This window comes from Panthera tigris, chromosome B1, assembly GCF_018350195.1.
Source record: "Panthera tigris isolate Pti1 chromosome B1, P.tigris_Pti1_mat1.1, whole genome shotgun sequence".
In the NCBI taxonomy this organism is placed as follows: Eukaryota; Metazoa; Chordata; class Mammalia; order Carnivora; family Felidae; genus Panthera; species Panthera tigris.
The window spans coordinates 54,890,142-54,896,141 of record NC_056663.1 but is presented as its reverse complement, the minus strand read 5'-3'; positions in this window follow the sequence as shown (position 1 = coordinate 54,896,141).

Sequence of the window (6,000 nt, the reverse complement as noted above, 5' to 3'; positions counted from 1 at the left end):
ATGAGTTTCAGGCAATTATTTACTCAGCAGCTCACCGCACCAGGCTGTTCTCACACCTGAAGTTGCAAAAGGTATGGACACGGAACCCGGACCTGTACCTACCTGGCTCCGGGTGGGGGGCCCGCACAGACTAGGTTCAGCCACTCGCTGCTGACAGAATCCAAAGGCAGAGAGAAAGGTGTGACCAAACAAGAAAGGAAAGTATTTCAGTGAGGCCAACACTTGGAAGATGGTGGACTGGGGCCACAAAGACTGTCCCCAAAGTGCTGAAAAAAACTTGTAGGTTTAGATAAGGAAAATATGGCTACTTGTAGTGGGCAGGAAAGGTCAGGTTGATCACTGCCTTGGGCTTTTATTCACACTGGTTCCGGCTGGCCCCAGGGCAGTCCCTATTGCTCGAGGGGGTAGTTTTCCTTCCCATCACCTGGTGCTTTGCCCGCAGGGTCTTTGCCCCAATTAAGAGATAAGCTGGAAAGAACTTAATTAGGAAGTCCAGATTGCAGTGGAAATGGAGGTAGTCCTCCTGCAAACAGAGGAGAAGAACAGGCATTGAATTACAATTTTCATTCCTCTTGATGAAGAGGCTCTGGCTGGAAGAGCCTCCCCAAGCCTCCACCTTTTACCTACCGTTCGTTTCAATAAACTTACTTGTGTGCAGCGCGACCATTTTCAACTTCAAATTCCGATAGATGGGCAGACAATTTCTTCCCTCTGTTCCCGGTAAAATAAAGAATCCATAGACAAGGCATCACACAAAAATGCGCATCGAAGTCACAAATGATGGAAATTCTCATACAAGTGAAAACTTCGCGTGGGCTGTTATTGTGAAGGCCCCAAGTGACCGGATAGCCTTTAGAGAGCTGGAAGGAATGCAAGGATTGATGTGGGAAACAAAAGCGGAAGAAAAAAGTTACATTTCCTTACTACTCACAGCCCATTGACAAGTCCTTGAGACAGGCAGTGACCTTCCCCTAGGAACTCAGCTGCCTGGATGTTAATACTCTGCTAAGGGCAAAAGGCAATCTTAGCATAACATTATCCTGACCTCAAGGATCCTGTAAGTCTCCTTTAACGTATACAAATTCCTTTGGAGGGGTGCCTGGGTGGCTCAGTTGGTTAAGCATCTGACTCTTGATTTCAGCTCAGGTCATGATCTCAGGTCCATTAGATTGAGCCCCACCCCCCACCCCAAGTTGGGCTCTGCACTGACAGTGCAGAGCCTTCTTGGGATTCTCTCTCTCTCTCTCTCTCTCTCTGCCCATCCTCACCCACCCTGTCTCTCAAAATAAACATTTTTTAAAAATTTCTTTGGAAACTTCCTTTATCGCTATCCCCCAAGTTATATGTTAGCAATCATCCTTCAAGCATATGGCCCACTGATACACATTTGAAGGGTCTCATAACGACGGTTTTATTAAACAGTAATAAATGGCCTTTTCCTTACAACAGCTAGCCCACTTAAGGTCCTAGAAACCTTGCTTCCAAAATTTCTTAGAGACTCTATCCCTAACCTGCTCCCAACTTGAAGGCATATATCAGTCACCTGTCACAACCCCAATGCAGCTCTTTCTGCCCACGGGTCCTGCCCCCGTGCTGTAATAAAACCACCTCTTTGCGCCAAAGAAGCCTCAAGAATTCTTTCTTGACCGTTTGCTCCAAAGCCCACACCAAGGACGGCTTTTTCTATTAGACTGGAGATTCTAGGTACAAGAAATAATAGCTTAATGGTGCAACTACAATTCTATTTCAAGCCATCATCCAGTCAGCTCAGGAACTTTCTTTGTCCCTCGTCACATGTGAACTCTAGGGTGGTTTACACAGAGCCAACGCATTCCAGAGGCTCATGCAGTTACTGGGTCCCATGGTAATTCTATGTTCAATTTTTGAGGAACTGCTATAGTATTTCCACAGTGGCTGCCTCATTTTACCTTCCCACTAGCAATACCAAGAGCTCCAGCTTCTCAGTATTCTTGCCTACCAGTGAGTTTTTAAACAGGGTGCTCTTGGCACTTGGGTCAGCAGGATTGTCCCACTCTTTGCAGAAAGTTTAGCATCCCTGGCCCCACCCACTATTTGCACAGAGTGGGATAATGTTTCCCAGTTGTTGTGACAAACACCTACTCCTACCCCTCACTACACTTTCAAAGGTACCCTAAGGGGTGGAAGGAAGCTGTCCCCTGGAAACCCCTCATCTATGCCTTGAATGTTTTCTGATGCCTTAAGGTCTTGTCTCTGAAAATTCAAAGTCCTGAAAGAGGCTCTTATTCCTTTGTCTTGCTGTCACATCACTTCCTTGATTCAATAAGCAAAGAAAGGCCTAGTTTAATTGAATGGAGGGGACAAGAAGGGGAAAGGGAGGGAGGGGAGGCTATCCAGTCACTTGGGGCCCAGTCAATAATAGTCCACGCTAATTTTTCAAAAGATGAACTCATCTTGTTTCCTTTCTTCTCTTGAGTAACTATGAGTTACTTTGTCATTTTTATTTTTGTGTCAGACAAATTTAGATTTTCGAAAAAGGCCTAGACTTGCATACAACACATCCTTCAAAAAAGCGTATGAACTATATTAACAAAATGAACGCAGTGACGAATCTCACTCCTGTCTCTAAAGGAAAAGCACACTCCTGTGCGTCTCTGACCCTCACACCCTTTCACTTCTGACCCCAGCTGGGTGGCTTTCCACATATCAACGAATGTGACACCAGCTGGGTGTCTAGCTGGAGACAGCATCAAATCCCACAGGTTAAGGGCTCAGTCCCGCAAAACTGCTCCATCCCAGTTCCGATGCCTGTCGCAAGTCCGGGTTGTTGCCTGTGCTTCTGACCAGCTGGCTATAAATTGGTGGTGTCCATGACCATCCCCTCCTTGGGTTTGATTAATTTGCTGGAGTGGCTCACAGAACTCAGAGAGAGTTTATTTATGAGACTACCAGTTCATTATAAAAGAATAGAACTCAGGAACTTCCCGATGGAAGAGATGCATAAGGCAAGGTGTGGGGAAAGTGAGCAGAGTTTCCTTGCCCTCTCAGAACAAACCACTCTCCCCACAGCTCCCCATGTCCAACTCAGCAGCTCTCCAAACCCCCTCCTTTTGGTTTTTATGGAGGCTCCACCACACAAGCGTAGTTGACTCACTCATCGACCAGCCACTGGTGACTGATTCAACTTCCAGCCCCAATTCCTTCCCCAGAGGTCGAGGGCCGGGACTGAAGTTTTCCTTGGCAACCAGCCCCCATCATAAGGTGGATAGAGTTGAAGAGATTGAATTTGTAACCAGAGACAACCCAGGTTGATGGGCAACTCAGTGTCTCTGAGTAGATGGACAACGTGAAGAACTACGTGAGCCTCTGGAATGCGTTTCCAAAGACATTTTTAAAAAATGTTTATTTATGTATTTTGAGAGACAGGGTGGGTGAGGATGGGCAGAGAGAGAGAGAGAGAGAGAGAGAGAGGGAGAGAGGGAGAGAGAGAATCCCAAGAAGGCTCTGCACTGTCAGTGCAGAGCCCAACTTGGGGTGGGGGGTGGGGCTCAATCTAATGGACCTGAGATCATGACCTGAGCTGAAATCAAGAGTCAGATGCTTAACCAACTGAGCCACCCAGGCACCCCTCCAAAGGAATTTGTATACGTTAAAGGAGACTTACAGGATCCTTGAGGTCAGGATAATGTTATGCTAAGATTGCCTTTTGCCCTTAGCAGAGTATTAACATCCAGGCAGCTGAGTTCCTAGGGGAAGGTCACTGCCTGTCTCAAGGACTTGTCAATGGGCTGTGAGTAGTAAGGAAATGTAACTTTTTTCTTCCGCTTTTGTTTCCCACATCAATCCTTGCATTCCTTCCAGCTCTCTAAAGGCTATCCAGTCACTTGGGGCCTTCACAATAACAGCCCACGCGAAGTTTTCACTTGTATGAGAATTTCCATCATTTGTGACTTCGATGCGCATTTTTGTGTGATGCCTTGCTATGGATTCTTTATTTTACCGGGAACAGAGGGAAGAAATTGTCTGCCCATCTATCGGAATTTGAAGTTGAAAATGGTCGCGCTGCACACAAGTAAGTTTATTGAAACGAACGGTAGGTAAAAGGTGGAGGCTTGGGGAGGCTCTTCCAGCCAAAGCCTCTTCAGCAAGAGGAATGAAAATTGTAATTCAATTCCTGCTACACTCTTATATGCATACCTATTGCTGCTTCCGCATAAGGACACCCTGCTGCGGTGAGCTGCTGAGTAAATAATTGCCTAAAGCATATGTGTGGTCTGGAAGTTGAGCTCTGTATAAAGGTGTGACTTAGAACTTTTTCAGAAAAAGGGTAAAAAAATATTCACTGCACCAGAAACAGGAAAGTTTCCTTTCCATCTTCTCTTCCCTCTTAGGTAAATACTCTTATTCTGTCCTTCAAAGTACGTCTCCCCAAGGTGTTGAAGTGGGGATATATCAATATGGCACACACCTAGGGTGCCTGGGTGGCTCAGTCGGTTAAGCATCTGACTCTTGATTTCAGCTCAGGTCATGATCTCATGGTTGTGGGATCGAGCCCCTTGTTGGGCTCTGCACTGAGCGTGGAGCCCACTTGGGATTCTCCCCCTGCCCCACTGTCGCACTCTCTCTCTCTCTCAAAATAAATAAACAACAACAACAAAAAATAGAGCACAAATCTATGGACAGCTGGGACACTGTCCCCTTCCAAGGCCAGAGCAGCCCATGTAGAAGCAGTTGTCCATTGAAGGTGACCTTTTCTTTTCCTTTTTTTTTATTTTGAGAAAGAGACAGGGAGTGCGGAGGGGGCAGAGAGAGAAAGGAGGGAGAGAATCCCAAATAGAGAATCCCAAATCGAGCCCATGAACTGGGAGATCATGACCTAAGCCAAAATCAATAGCCGAGTGCCCAACCAATTGAGCCACCCAAGTGCCCCTGGAGGTGACTATTTTTCCCCGGTGGAGGAAGGAAGGTGAACTGAATTCATATGATTGAGTTCCCGGCCTGAGATATTCAGCACATGGTTTTGTTTTTGTTTTTCTGTAAAGGAATGACACTAAACCCTAGTGATTAGGTTTGGCTCCCCCAAACACCTGGATTTTAGTATCTGAAAAGTTAAGCTAATTAGAAAAATGTAATTCCTACTTAATATAGTTTTCATCTGCTGATACCAATGTAATATGTATTGTGTAATACATAATATGCATGTATGTGTATGTAATATATAATATGTATTCCCAGTGTTCATTTCAAGTTCTAAATAGAGTCCCAGGTAATAGGTGGCTCACACAGAATCCCATCTCTCCATTTTACTAATTCTCCTGCAGATAAGTGCTCCCTGGGCTACTCAGGCAAATCTTTGTAATCCTGGGAATGAGGTCCTTAAGTAAGTAACCTCTTGCTGGAAAAAATACCACTCTTGGCCTTCAACACACTTCTGTCCTCTACTGAGCCCAGGTTTGGGCAGTTTCCAGTTTTATGGTGTCTAGAGAATAGCTGGCTGTAAGACTTCTGAATTGTCTTATTTTCCTCACGTGTCTGCCGCGGAGCATCTCCTGGTTTTAACCCTCCCTCTGGCTTGCTCTTGCTCTCTCTTTCCCGTCTTACCCTGGGAATTGAAGTATGTGCTCTGCAGTCTCGGTAACGTTGGCTTTTAGTGAGGCCACAGCACAAAATAATAAATGAGATTTTAAGCAATGTTTGAAGTGGGTGCGAGCCATGTTGTATGTTTCAAGACCGATATTCTTACAGAAGCCATTGTGGAAGATGATGAAAGGCAAATGAATCACAGATGAGGGTGAAACGAAACTAATGAAATAAAGAAAACAAACAGACACAGATTTTAGAAATGTGGTTTTTTTATTCCTAATTAGGCTTGATACCACCATGTTTGGTTGCTGGTATTTTTTCACTCGTGTCTTCTGACCTTTTGGAAAAAAGAAACAAAGGAGTTACTCAAAGGAGTTACTCCGAGGGACCCACGCTTCAGTTTCAACGTGTGGCACAGTTAGTTCATGGTAAGAGCCT